Source organism: Rhagoletis pomonella, unplaced genomic scaffold (genome assembly GCF_013731165.1).
Source record: "Rhagoletis pomonella isolate Grant_MI unplaced genomic scaffold, Rhpom_1.0 Rhpom_scaffold_00001, whole genome shotgun sequence".
Taxonomy (NCBI): domain Eukaryota; kingdom Metazoa; phylum Arthropoda; class Insecta; order Diptera; family Tephritidae; genus Rhagoletis; species Rhagoletis pomonella.
In genome coordinates, this window is record NW_023458555.1 from 33,849,984 (window position 1) to 33,864,796 (window position 14,813).

General features: G+C 33.0%; 1 long non-coding RNA gene across 2 annotated transcripts in view; it reads right to left on the bottom strand.

Annotated features, from left to right (window-relative positions):
• Nucleotides 1–14,199, bottom strand: part of LOC118743123 — a 104,816-nt gene extending 90,617 nt beyond the window's left edge. For both annotated transcript variants that reach the window (XR_004993429.1, XR_004993427.1), the window contains exons 1-2: nucleotides 13,852–14,199; nucleotides 12,950–13,148 (exon numbers count right to left, since the gene is read on the bottom strand). This is a non-coding gene — a long non-coding RNA (uncharacterized LOC118743123). The remainder of the gene's footprint in view (nucleotides 1–12,949; nucleotides 13,149–13,851) is intronic.
• Nucleotides 14,200–14,813: the final 614 nt, after the last annotated feature.

A 14,813-nucleotide genomic window follows, 5' to 3' on the forward strand; every position in this document is an offset into this window, starting at 1 on the left:
AGATTTGGGGAATCAGGTAGTATAAGAAGAGCAGAGTATTGCGGCAGATGGTCTACATATCTGTATATGAGCGAAAGTTTACTGAGGCTTTGTAAACCATACATAAAGCTTTTAACGGACGTGAGGTTCGGAGTGCGGTAAACTATTGGCATATGTGGAAGCTGTGAATATGAGAGATAATTAAAATATTAAAAACTTCTTAATGTGGGCATCTTAAGTGTGGTGCCATCTAGATTGCCAGAAAGCTCTTGTTAGTTTCAAGTAAAGGAATAAATTTTTGTCGCCGCATAATGTACTGTGGACTGGAGCTGCTCATCTAACTTAACGTTACTTAGTTTGAGTCAAGATAAACTAGTTTGGAATAATAGAATCCGAAATTTAAAAAAAAATTTAAAAGAATCTCCGTAAAACAGCTGGATTGACCATAACTTCAATTCTGGCAAAATAGTTCGTAAAGTATTGACTAAGAGGAGTGACAAACGAGACACGAATAGTCTGATCACCAAACATAACAACATGATAGTCTGCTCCATAGACTTTTAAAATAAGTAAATATGAATGTTAAGATTCGGATCGAGAGCTCTTTCTGTGAGTATGTAACGGCATTTTGCTGCTTTAACCCCAATCCATGCTAAGTAGTACCATCTAAAATATTGTACTTTGCAAATATTTTTCATGGTAAAAAGTGTCTAAGCGTATAATCTTCTGGCTATCAGTTAAAATTTAAAATTATTATGATTTTTCAAAACCAGTATCCTATATAACCAAGCCATCACTTCTACAGCTAACATTATTCCAAAATAAAATGCCCATATGTGTCTAGCGGGTAGTTAGAGATTTCATCTCCGATTCGATCTTTGAGCACGAAAAGTCGAAAATTACAGACAATTTTCTTTATAACAGTAAATTTCGAGTCTACATACACTGAGCCAAAAGTGCAATAGGTTTTCAATCAAGTTATTGTTTGGTCTTTTTCATGGTTAATACACAGATTGTAAGAAGTGTGTTCAAGTTCTGTTGGCTTCCAGCTGGTTCGAGCACGAATGCCGACAGTGGCAAGGCATAATTTTATTTTTTTTCTGTTTTTGTTTTTTTCTTAATTACGAAAAAGCTTCTGTGAAGTGCAGAGCCAACTCAAACGACGAAGAAAGTTTATTTAATTGGAACATTTGAAGACAAATGTATAAAACGATTGTAGCCGAGTGTGCAGAGTTGCTTGCTGTTATTTGCTAACTTTCACATCCCGCCAGAGGCAACGTGTTAAAATGATTAGTAACATTTTGGGTTTGTATCTCCAAATTATGAAAAAAGCATCTGCAAAAAAAGCCAACAAAAATTTTGGTTAATGTAAATAAAATGATGGTTATGGTTAATATTACCAAATCATCGTTAAAAATAATAACTAAGATATTATTAATATTAACCAAAAATCTCGTTGATACATTTTCAAGTATGAATTTTGTAATATTAACAAATTTTAGGATGGTTTTTTTCTCAGTGTACTTCTGCCATTAAAAAGCTATTCTTAAAACCCATTGCTGCTCGGAGACCACGTAAAACTGTTGCTGGTGTCTCGTTTTGTGTGACAAAGTCCAGAGGTATGTACAAAAGAAGCCAAATGCTAATAAAAAATTCGCGGACCAAATTTTTATTTTGCTTTATATACACAAATATCCAGACACATTGCACCTAAATATTTCGATGTAATTTTATGTAAATTTCATTTGTTGACAAACCGAATACTCTCACAAGCCAGCGGGTTTGTTTAACAAAGTCATAAAAATAAAAGCCAACAAAAAATCACATTTTTACGAGTGGCAATAAGCGTTCATAAAATTTGCGTTAAAAACACGCTTCCGTGAGCAATGAGTGGATTTATGATTGTATTCCCTTTATTTAACGAATGTAATTTGTTGCTCGCTGTCAACATGCCTGCTGTACATCAACGTCAAATTTTTTATCATTCAAATTTGTAAATGCATATTTTTCTTTAATTTGGTTTCTTTTTTTGTTATAATAATTTGAACTTTTTCCGCTATTACTTTTTCATTCATTTTAGTCATTTATTCTCGTCAGGAAAAAATTAGAGAACCGTGCGTGGTAGGGCCTTATGCCTCCGCGTAATTTTTTCAGTTTCACTTCAGGTCTTCTGGCTGGCGCATATTTCAGTTTCATGTACATATGTATATTAATGGATATGCACATATGGAAGTACATTAGGGCGTGCCAATTTTTATTTTTATTTTGACTATGCGCGTATAGCATAGGAGGATTCTAATTGTAGTTCTAAGCAAATTAAGGAAGGTTAAAGGAAACGATAAGTGCAGAAATGGGTTCCCCGGACAAAAAATCCCTTATAGAATGTTTTCATGGAAAATTTAAGCAATCCTTTACGACACCACAGCAAAATGTAAGAAACCTATTTTCGCAATTTGGCAAACTCCAAATTCATTTGAGACTTAAGATTTTTTTAGAATTTGCTTCGAATCATTCCGTGGTTTATGTCAAGATTTTAACTGTCATTCCAGCACGTTTGACGTATCGGACTCGATTTTTACTATAAAGAAAACTATTATTTCCACTCTCAATAATTGAAATACTATCTTCTGTCCTATATGCGCATAGTCGGAAAAATCCCCCATACAAATTTACCCGTCCTAATGTGCATACTATATAGTTTTATTATATATAAAAATGCATACATATGTACATAGATACATGTGTATATGGGTATTAAGTTCTTCGCTCGCTTATCGCTGACTAATTTTTGGCTCTTTGTTTTTGGCAACTTTGCTGAGTCACAGATTTTGTTTCGTATTTTTTTACTCATTGCTCATCTCCATTTAGGAATCTATTTATGTACAATTATACATATGTATGCAGACGCGTTATACGTACATATGTGCATTAGGGTGGTCAACATTTTTTTTCCAGCCATCCGGGTGAACCCCTAGAACTGAAGAATATCATCACGAGTCTGTAACCGTGCCGTCGGAGCTTTGAAGTTTTCTTTAAATTTTACACGGGAAAAATAGAGTTTTTGTAGAACTGCTATAAAATCGCTAAAAACAAATATTTTTTGGTAACAAAAAAAATATTACTTTTCAGCAGTCCTCAAACAATAACATTTCAAAGCTTTTTAACGATTTTATACCAATTTCAAAAAGTTTTTTTTTTTTTTTTGGATTTTCGGACCACCCATCACTATACAAAAGTTGCAGCTTATCCACCGGAATTATAAATTTTTTTATATTTTAAGGCTTCCGCGAAATTATTTCGGAAAAATATTAAAATTTTCGTGAGCTAGACCGATTGGAAAATATTTGCAAAAATCTCATTATTTTGATAAAGTTTTTAAAAATTTATTTATTTTGGAACGAATTTCCGTCATCCCTTGTCAAGTTTGGTTTGCAGACAAACCGGTTTCGGCATTGTGCCATCTTCAGTGTCATTTTTCGTTCTCGTTTTTAAAAATTTGTACTTACACTCCTCTATCATCTGAGGAGATTTTTAGAAAAGATACTTTAAAAACTAATTTTATTAATAAAACAACTTGGGTCTCGCTCACGTAAATCTTAATATTTTTCCAAAATATTTTGGCGTAAGTTACAAAATATAACAGTTTTTATAATTCCGATGGGAAACCCGTACCGATTATTATTTTTTTTTTTGAGGAGAGTGATGCACCCTAATGTAAATGTATAACTTGTTGTTACCGGTGTTTTCTCGTCGTACATTGACTGTATCGCCCTCAACCAAACAAACTGACAGCGTAAAAGGAATGTGTGGCTAAAGAATGATACGAAATAAATTAAAAAAAAAAAAAAACATTACTAAAAATATGGCGAAAAAATATTGGCTTATAGCTGAAAATATGCGAAATGACAGTTTAACGAATAACCAGACTCGGAAACAAAGAGTTTGAGCTCACTGCGCGGGCATACAGATAAGGTCAATTGGTGGAGACTGTGGGCGTGGCGCGAAAAGTGCAGACGATTCACAAGAATCTCAGCGTGTAGACAGACGCCTTACTTTTGTGGTTAGCCGGTCGGTGGAAGCAAGCAATGCTCGTAGGAGAAAGAAATATGTTGGCTAAAATGCAAAAATTCAAACTATTCTGTAAATACATAAATATTCATACATACATACATAGGTACATATGTGTGTATGGTTGTACATAAATGAATATGAATGGTCCAGGAAGATTTGTTGGGCATATTGGAACATGTCGCATATTTTATACACGCCCACATATGAGCATACATATCTACTTATGTGCTTTTGTATGTACGAACATATGCCCAAAAGCATGCATAATCCAGACACTTTTATGTGTGACAAAAATCGCTATAACAACACTTCTTTATTCATATTAACATTAAATATGTACATTTACTTTGTACATTTAATCTTCATGCTATGCGCTGTTTTAGGCTCATTTTCTACCCATTTTCGTGCATTTTAAATGTGTGTTAAATACACAATATAAAGCATGTTTATACGTGCATACATGCATATGCATGAGTCTATTAGGGAAGCTAAAGGTTTATGTAGTAGCGAAATTTTTAAAACTTTAAGCTAACATCTTGTCATTTAAAAACTGGACATAAATTTTTAGTATTTCGAAAAACCTGGCCATAAGTTTTTTTTTTTGTTCCTTAAAAGTTAGGCATACATTTTTTTCCACTATAAATATTAACATAAATTTTTGGTAATATAAACGCTGGATATAAATTATAGGCCATTCAAAAACTAAGCAAAATATTTTAGTAAAATAAAAAATTTATGTAAATTTTAGGCCATTAAAAAACTGGGCATAAAATTGTGCACAAATTTTTTAATGTTTCGATAAAACTGGCCATAAGTTTTTTTGCTCCTCAAAAGTTAGATATAAATTTTTGGCCATTAAACATTTAACAAAAATTTTTAGTAATACATTTTTGGTCATTCAAAACCTAGGCAAAATATTTTAGTCATTTAAAGAATGGACATAAATTTTAGGCCCCTTAAAAACTGGACATAAATCTGGGCGGCAATTTTGGTGTTTCGAAAAAACTTAAAAGTTAGACATAAATTTTTGGCCACTAAACATTTTAAAATACAGTTTTGATAATTTCAACGCTGGATATAAGTTTTTTGGTCAATCAAAAACTAGGAAAAATATTTTAGTGATTTAAAAAATGGACATAAATTTTATCCCATTTAAAAAGTGGACATAAAACTAGGAGCTAATTTTTGGTGTTTCGAAAAAATTGGCCATACGTTTTTTTGTTCTTTAGTTAGAACATAAGTTAGACATAAAATTTTTGGCCACTAAAAATTTTAACATAGATATATTTTTGGTAATTTTAAAGCCGGATATAAATTTTTGGTCATTCAAAAACAAGTCAAAATATTTTGGTCATTCAAAAACTGTACATACATTTTAGGCCATTTAAAAGTTGGACATAAAACAGGGCGCTAATTTTTGGTTCTGCAAACAGAACCAAAACATTAAGTCAAATTATTGTCATTTAAAAGCGGGGCAAAACTTTTAGGCAGTTTAAAAATGTAAAGCTGGTCGTTATTTTTTGGAGTTTCGAGAAAATTGGCCATGAGTTTTTATGTCCTTTAAAATCTACATATATTTTTGGCCACTAAATATTTAAAGAGAAATTATTGGTCATAAGAAAATCGATGAACATTGTTATCATTAAAAATTGGACATAAATTTTTGCTAATTTAAAAATTACTCACAAATATGTATTTGCATATGTAAAATAAAGTGTGTGCACATACATACACACTCAAAAACTGAGCGGCGCACAGTGTACCATTTTGAGTGTCGATGGACGAAATCGTAAATCTCTCGATAGGAATAAGATAACTATGAAAAAACATGTGTTCGAAAGCTGACATAATGGCCTATAAGGGAAAAACAGTGCCATTATATAAACATTATATTCAACCCCCAAAAAAATTCGTTGAAAAATAAACTTTCGAAAATAGAATGTATAATTTGCTGGCTAGGTCCAAAAAATTTGGTTTTTGGTTTTATGCACTTTTCTTATAGATTTTGAACCGATGAATTCAAATTTGTTGTCAAAGGTTGACTTAAAAAATCTTTAAGATGCTCACTTTTTAAATTGCAAAGTTGCATCTAAATTTTCAACTTTTTAATCAGATTTTTATGAATTTTTTCGAGTATGCAGTTTTGTAGCTCTATAAATTCTAGTAAAATAAAGTTAAAATTTTAAGTTTTTACAAAACTGCGTTGATTTTTGACCATTTTTTAATGCGTTTCCTTCCATATAAAGTATATTCGACAAGTTTTTTGTATGGGAAAAATGCACCACAATTAGGAAAAAATTATTAAAAATCAAAGCCATTTTTTAGCAACTTAAAGCTTGCACTTTACTTTACTAGAACTTAATCGCCTATAAAACTGCATAATCAGAAAAATTACAAAAATCTGATTAAAAAGTTGAAAATTTAGATGCAACTTTGCAATTTAAAAAATAAAAAATTTTAATTTTGTTTTCGATTTTTCAGCCCTTGAATGTATTTTTGGAGAAGGCAACTGCAGCAAATTGAACAAATATTTTAGCCGCTTTTCATTGAAGATAAGTTTTGTGATATCTTTACAAAAAGCTCCGCTTTGCTTCGTTCAGTATGAACACCAACAGCTTTCCTTTGCTTTGCCTTGCTTGGTTCGGCGCTGCTCGGCTTTTTGTATGTACGAACCAGTGTTGCCACAGACAAACTTTTTTCCTAGAAAGTACGTACATATGTAATATAAAATCCTTAAAAAGTTGACTTAATCTCTCTCTCTCTCTGTGATTTTCATTACATTATCCACAATTTACAACCTTTATTTTAGCTTTAAAACATTTTTACAAAAATTTTCGCTTACAAAATTTTCGCAATTTTTTATGCTTCCAACATTTCATTGGACGCTTTTGCAGAGTAGCGGTTAATGTAGAATTCAATTACGTTAAGTAGCAGTTTCCGCGATTCGCGCTGATGTGCCACACATTCTCTATTATTGTTGTAGTTGTCCCGCGAGGAATTATAATTGTAACAGTGAATGACGTTGGTGATCTTTTAAGCCAAGGTTTATGTACATACATACATACATATAACTGGCAAGTCAAGAGCGTTGAGATGCTTTTGTTGTAATTGTAATTTAATATTGGCCACAAAAGATGTAAAACGTAAGCGGAGAAATATGGATAATGAATGGGTATTATTAACAGCACGAAAGTGCATATATACATATATGCAGACATACGTATGTATGTACATATTTCATGGCAAAGAAATTAAAAAAGAGTCAAATAAGCAGCATAAGGAAAGAAGATAAAAAATATATGAAAATTATAAAATCTGAATTAACTTCGTTGATATAAGTACATATTGTGGTCATTAAAAGGAGAAGCATAAGTAGCAGAGTAGGTAGCGGAAGTATTTTTCAGGCAAGACTGCCGCAGTCTACTCCGCCATGAGGCTAAGGGAGCACTGGGTTCTCCTTTAACCCATATCTGAAAAAATTTAATGAGGCATATGGATGCAGGCAAGGAGTAAGTGTGTGAGATAAAGCTTCCGGAGTAGAGGTCCTGTTAGTAAACATTTTCATACATAGATCGGTCGTAATTGATCGAAAAATGTAGATGAGGTGTTCTCACAAATTTTTGCAGCGTTTTTCAAGCATAGGTGGACGATATGAATGAGACAGCGCACCAGAACTGCAAACTTTAACCTACCAACGAAGCAGCAGTCAAGGCTCTTGGATGGCCTATAGTACAATCGAAATTGGTCAAAGAATGGCTGAACTTCCTCTAGGTCGAAACGAGATACTTCCGAGTTAGACTGAATTTAGGGCCCCGGCGGATATCTTTACAGCAAAGCTGGTACTTTGCATAGACAAGACAGCTTCTCTGCCTTACAGGGAGGGTATAGGAAAGAGGAATTGATAACCTGCGTTCAATTCCTGGACAAATGGGCATTTAGTTGGGTCAGCGAGCCTTGAGCGAAAACCACGACATACAAAATTAAATACAAGGTACATCTGGTCAGTGGTGAACCGTAGATTGCAAAAGAAGCTTCTTAACCTCACCAAGCGCTAACTCTTCATGTTGACAGGACTTTTGATAGGTCACTATCTAATGGAAACTCTGCTTGAAAGACGATGGGGAGGAATCATTTCAGAACTTTCTTCTCAGCTAACCTACTTTCGTTTTGCTAAGCTTTCAACGTCTTGGATCGTATTTTGAGTAACACTTCCGAGGCGCAATCAGCTGCCTGCGGATCTTTATTTGGATCTTATTACTCTCTACTCTCAGTTATCAATTCAGGAAAAATGCTTCAGTGGCCATTTTTGATGTCTATACATCATTATCTGGCCACAGTACCCGCAAGATATGTTTCGAGCTTAATTCTAAGTTCGCTTATTCAGCTGATTTTTTTCTTAAAACCATTATTAAAAAAGGTTTCGGAAATAGACTTTTAAATTTAAAGGTCTGCTGCTGAATATTCTAAATTTGTATATGGACCAAGTTATACTGGTTTTTTCCAGACGGGGTCTATCTTTTATAGTAAATAATGATACAGCATTATCGCTTTTATCCACATAAACCAAAGTGTTATTATTATCCTAACAAAAAATTCGTTTAATTTTTTCCAAAAATTTTGCCCATTTTCAAACAGAAAAATCGCAAAGAGCTCATCACCCTTTACTTTCTACATACAGAGTATATAAAAACTAGCAAACGAAAATTTCGAACCAAAGAGCTGAGCGAGTGCTAACCTGCATTTCTGTAGGGTTTCAATAGAAATCTAACGCCTACGGTAAGTGAAGAGCGCATTTCTATATTTATTTATTTAGCGTTTGGCGGAAAGTGGCCCGCTGCGCTTCATTGAACCACACCTTAAGTGCTGTCTATGGCTACCCAGTATACCTACAGATGCACGTTGTCACAAACGTGTATAAATTAACCGAATGCTGTCGATTAAACCTTACAATGTTAACCGCAAAAGCCAACAGCTGGAATAGCTGACAACTATAAACGAGGAACGCGATATTTAATAAGTGTATGTACATATAGGATTCGCAAAACGAAACTTGATGGCAAAGAACCTTCCACCATGTTACATATGCATACATACATATGTATCTGTCATTGAACCCTTTTACTTAAACCAAAGAAAGAAACTTTATTAAATTATAAACAATGCAAGTAGAAATTAAGACCATTTAGATACAGAGTTGGGAAAAATTTATTGGAATGACGAATAACAAATAAAAAAATTTTAGTTTTCGTTAATAAAAATAATTTAATTTAAGCAAAGAAAAATTATTTGATTTACGGATAAATTATTTTATGTTATTCGAATAATTAGTGAAAATAAAATATTACTTGTCTTGATAAAACATTATACAGAATTCAACTAACTGACAATCAGTGCAAAAAGAGATAAAAGCAAATCGTTGCTCAGTCTGTTGTAAATCAAGTTTTAAGCCCGTTTGAACTTAGCCGTGGTGGTCTTAGAACTCGCATTGGTTACTTGAAAGGACACTAGCAATGTTAATCGCGGTATCCCGGCTTTTTTAAGGTTTTAGCAAATAATCCCGGGATTTTCAGGATCAGTAATTTGCACTGATGGAAATTATATCTTGACCAGTTGGCTATATTTATTTCTTTTATTTAATAATTAATATTTTTTTACAAATGTCTAGCTCGTTGTACATATAACACCGCGCGATAGTCAATTTTAAACACAAATATAATATCAGTATATTCGCGAAATCATGGGCCAAATATAGAAAATTGGGTTTTTAGTTTTTTACTCTGACGTCAGAGAAATGTGCTTCGAGATGACGTATCGGTATCAAATTAAAGAGAAGATCCTGCAGAATTTAAACAGATTCAAGCTTTTCGTACCGAAGGACCGGTAAGTAATTAAAATTTCCTATTAAAATTTCATCTTTGAAATTTTGCAATACATATTAGCTTTTGGAAAAATTATATGTTAAGGACTTATAAAAACTCGATAACATCCTCGAATTTCGTTCTTCTAACTTTATCAGCTTAAAAAATTCGTCCTTGTGAATCCAAAAAAATATTTTTTTTACTTCTAAAGAAATTTCCTCTTGCATTTGTTATCCATATTTTTATTCTACATTCCATTGAAATTTTTAAATAATTTTTGGAATTAATTATATCTTTGTAATTACAAAGTCCTTTCAAATAAGTCTTGACGTCAGAGAGAAAAAATAAAAACGACACTTTAAATAAAAAGTAGGTTTCAAACACATTCATTTATTATTTATTTTATGGTAGGAGAGCTTCTCAAACAATATTGAAGCAATTTTTTCGATTTAACTTGTTGAAAAGTAATGAATATCTAAATTCCGAGACTAATCCGGGGGTGTACCTTGTAAATTCCGATTTCTGATTCATATACAAAACCCCCTTAAAAAGAATTTTTAGAGTGCGCCCTTGGTATGTGCTTACGTACAATTTGTTGGTTTGTGTGCTGTGTATTACAAGTGTGGCTTTATATTTGAGTTTATATGGTATAGTAAGTATATGCACATATGGATACACGTATATTTATGGATGCATGCAAGCATAAACGACTCAACTTGGCCGCATGTTTAGACCAGAATTTCGCAATCACAAAAATCAGAAAACCAGTTTCCAATAGCACTGGCCAATACATACTATATGTATGTGCATGTATACATATTAATGTACACAATAAAGCGTAGCTTGAAGCGCAGTAAGTAACAACAACGGCACAGACTGTAAGCAGATTGGTAGCGTTGGCTCCAAAATGTTTGCTGTTATCCGTTGATTGTTGTAATTGATAAAATAAATAGTTCATATTTGCTTAGTAAATATTTCTTTAAAATATATGAAAATATCAAATCTTTTCACCTATGTTGCTACATACATAGATATGTTTGGCTGTGCATTAGGGTGGTCCCGAAATTCGAAAAAGGGAAAGTCCGAATTTTAATGCTCCGCATGCTGGGACCGTTCTATATCGAAAAACTATACCCCTATTTTGTATTTCGAAAGAATATTTAGGGGTTGCTCAAAGCGTTCAAAGTTTTCCATGTATTTCATATGGGGAAAAAACTGTTTTTCGTAGAAAGTGGTATAGAATTCTTGATTGATGGATTGGTGAAATTTTACCATACCTCTAAATCTGTTTAGTTATATTGCTGTTGTACTTCAAAATACTTAGTATTATTGTACTAATTTTAAATAAATAAAGAAGGAATAAATGGAAATCAATATTTTTGATCGGAAAATGCCGACACATTACGTGGCAAATTTTGGGCGCTGGGATCGATCTCTAAATATTTTTCGATTTCAAAAAAAAAAAACGGTTGTAAATTTTTCAGTATAGAATACTAGGGGTGAGAGCATTAACGACTTAACCTTTTTTTTTACCACCCTAATGTACACGGCGGTGCTGTTACTTTGTTGATATTTTCCTTATCTATCCTTATTCTTGCGTTTGCTTAGTCTTACTGCCTTTTTTCAGTTTATTTTTTTTTTCTTTCTTTCATAGCGTGCCGACATGATTTTTTGTTGTTCTGATAAATATCATTGCTACTGTTTATTTATCGCAGTTAAATGAAGTTCTTTTCCTGTAACTGTTGATGTTTTGCTGCGTTTATGTCTTTTATCTTTATCTTTATCTATTTATATTGTTTACTTTTGTATTCTTTCAACTTCCTTCGTAACTCTTTACATTGTATTGACCTGTTTCTACACGCCTTTCAATTAATAAATTTTTATTTATTAGTTTTTCATGGAATCAGTGTGAGTGGGAACATAAATTTGATTAGTTAAAATTGGAATCTTTAAAAAAATACGAAGGGAAATAGATAAATACTACTCGCGTAATCATCATTCAGATCCTTCCCCCGCACCTTGCCATCAAAAATAATCCTATTGGTGGTTACACATTGCTTGAATAGTTCCTTAGTGCGAGACCACACTTGAGGTGCCACTTTTCCGATAAAAAAAATAATCGGAAACAGTTCACGTAGTTCAAAGTTATCGGGTAACATACATACAAAATTCCAGTGAATTGATCACTTTCCATCTTTTTTGAAGTCGGTTAGTAAATGAAACCAAAAGCTAGCTTTATAGAGTGTTTACACGACTCACAAATTGCGCAACTTCATTTTGAAATTGTAGCTCTTAACACGACCTTCTCAATGTTATTTTCTATTTCGATGACTTGTTTTGTTTTTGTTGTTTTGTTCAGTGTGCTTGTCATTGACGTTTATTTTTTATTTTCTTTGTTTATTAATCCTTCACAATAAGTAACTTTCAGGGTTGTATTCACTAAGTTGAGGTAATTTTGTCTCAATTTCAATGAAATTAAGATTCATACGCAATTTTGGGTGACAGTTTTTTGTATAAGCAATTCCAGCCGAAATGGAGATTGGAGTAGACATTGCGCAACTTTTGCGTCGTGGAAACTCCCTATTAGTTCATGCGACCCCAATCAAATCGAAAGGTGCTGGAAAGCACAGGAGTGCAAATATAATGATTAAAAATATTGAGTATAGTAAGAAAAACTTCAAAAATACCGTAAAGCATATTCGCAATTAATTATATAATACAGTGTTGCTCATAATATTGTTTTAAAATGTATATTGCGAAAAAAGAGTGGAAGAGATTTAGCAGTTTTTTTTAATATTAAAAGGAAATTGATCAAGTATAAGTTAGAGATCTAACAAATATTGTTTCACAGACACTTCAGACCTCAAAAGACATATATTGAAAAGAAACTGTACCTTCAAGACATTTTAGTGGGGTTTCTAACCCTAAAACCACACCTTGCATGCGCCTATGCCACATACACACACTCTCTTAACGTATAGACTGGCTTTGAGCCAAACTTGAATTTGGTATGTATCAAAGTTTTGCTGGTCGATGCTTACCTTCTGAGCGAATAAAATATGTAAGTGTTGGCGATGGTGTAACTGCTTTGTTATCGAATCAGTGGTTTTTATTTATAATATTTTTTTTTGTAAGTTACGATTTTGCCAATTTTGTAAAACTTTTTCTGATTTTGATTTATTATTTTTTATTTTTTTGCACAAACGTTTTCAGAATGTCTTTTAATTAACTGCGTTTTCACTTCAAATTGTTAAAAACTTATCTTTTTTATTTTTATTTTTTATAATTATCTTGCGCATTGAAATTAACAGTTTCAAGACAATTTATTTCATTAAATTATTTTTAAGTGTTATCTGTACATATGTACACTTTTACATTTCAAACAGGGATATATTTTGCATTATATTTTTGGTTTTCACCGCATAAAAGGATTTTTCAATAAAATATTTTTTTCTGCAAATTATTATTTAAAACACTTCCTTATACTTTTTGTTTTTGTATTTATTTATTCTACACACACCAATAATTTTATAATTTATTTCTTAATTTTTTTAAAGAATTTTTTTTTTTAATTTATTAATGCTTTTACCGGAGCTTTTGCGCGCTGTATTTTGTAATAATATTTTTACTTTGTAAAAAATTACAAGTTCAAATTTCTTATAGATTTTTATAAGAATTTTCTTAGATTAGGTATGTGTATAACATTTGTTCTTAATGTTTTTTTATTAATATTAATTTCTTTGCTCAATTTTTGAATAATTCCCTAATTGTATTCAATCAATTTTCCTTTTAGAACTTCATGAAATAGGCTGATATTAAATCATCATCATCGCTTCTTTTTTCTATAAATAGCAACAGTTAGAGTTCACACATTGAACACCACTGTCGCGTGGTTACGCTTGTCACGCTTGTCAACTACAGGCGCACTCTTCTCCAAACACACCTACAACCGCACTCAGCAATACAAACGCAATACACCAGCCGACCAAAATATGCAATGAGCAATCACTGACATGTGAGTATGAATTCCGAGATTTTTTCACATTTCCATTTCACCAATTCAAATTAGAAATAGATAATTTCCACTCGCGTATGCACAGCTCTAGATGCACACATGTATATAAAAATTTAGTCGCCAAATCCACTTTTCCGCATTCACAAAATCAAATTTCCACCTACGATAATGTGGATATACAACGCCAGATACTAGTATTCAGCACGACGATGAAACGCGCGATTAACACTCGAGAGATACTATAAAAACACAACGTCACCGCGACCGGTCAAAAACAAACTGAAAGCAACGCCAACTGCCTGTGGAAGCAACAGCCAGCCAACCGACCAGTCAGCCAAGTCAACACAACACAGCACCGAGCGCCTCCAACGTCAGCGTCAGCGTCGACGGCAGCGTTAACGTCCCACATTTACTCCACCTGGTTGCCATGGCTAGGCTCCACGGCGATGTGTGGGGCCATCGTTGCCCTGCGCTGTCGAGCCGATTTGAACAACAATTACACGCACACAAGCTATAGTCAATGACTCGCAACATGTTGCCCACCATACATGTTGCGCGAAGATGTTGCAAGCATAGTATGTAGTGATACCTTCGAGGGCGCTTAGTGGGGGCACGTAATATGCACACCTCTTCATACGAGCATCGGACGACATGCGTTGGAGTTGCTTGCATGCTCTTATGTATGTGTGTGTGTGTGTGTACTTGTCTAAGAGTGCAATTGTTGCTATCACTCCATGCAGTTGTTTTTTGTTGTTTTATGTCTTGCATGCCATTTTGGATGTTTGTTGAAGAGTGTTGTTGCTCTAAAATAAGAACTGGTTGTGCTGCAACTTCCACTAATGTGGTTTGTAGCTGTTGTTGTTGTTGTCAATGCATTGATATTTAAATGC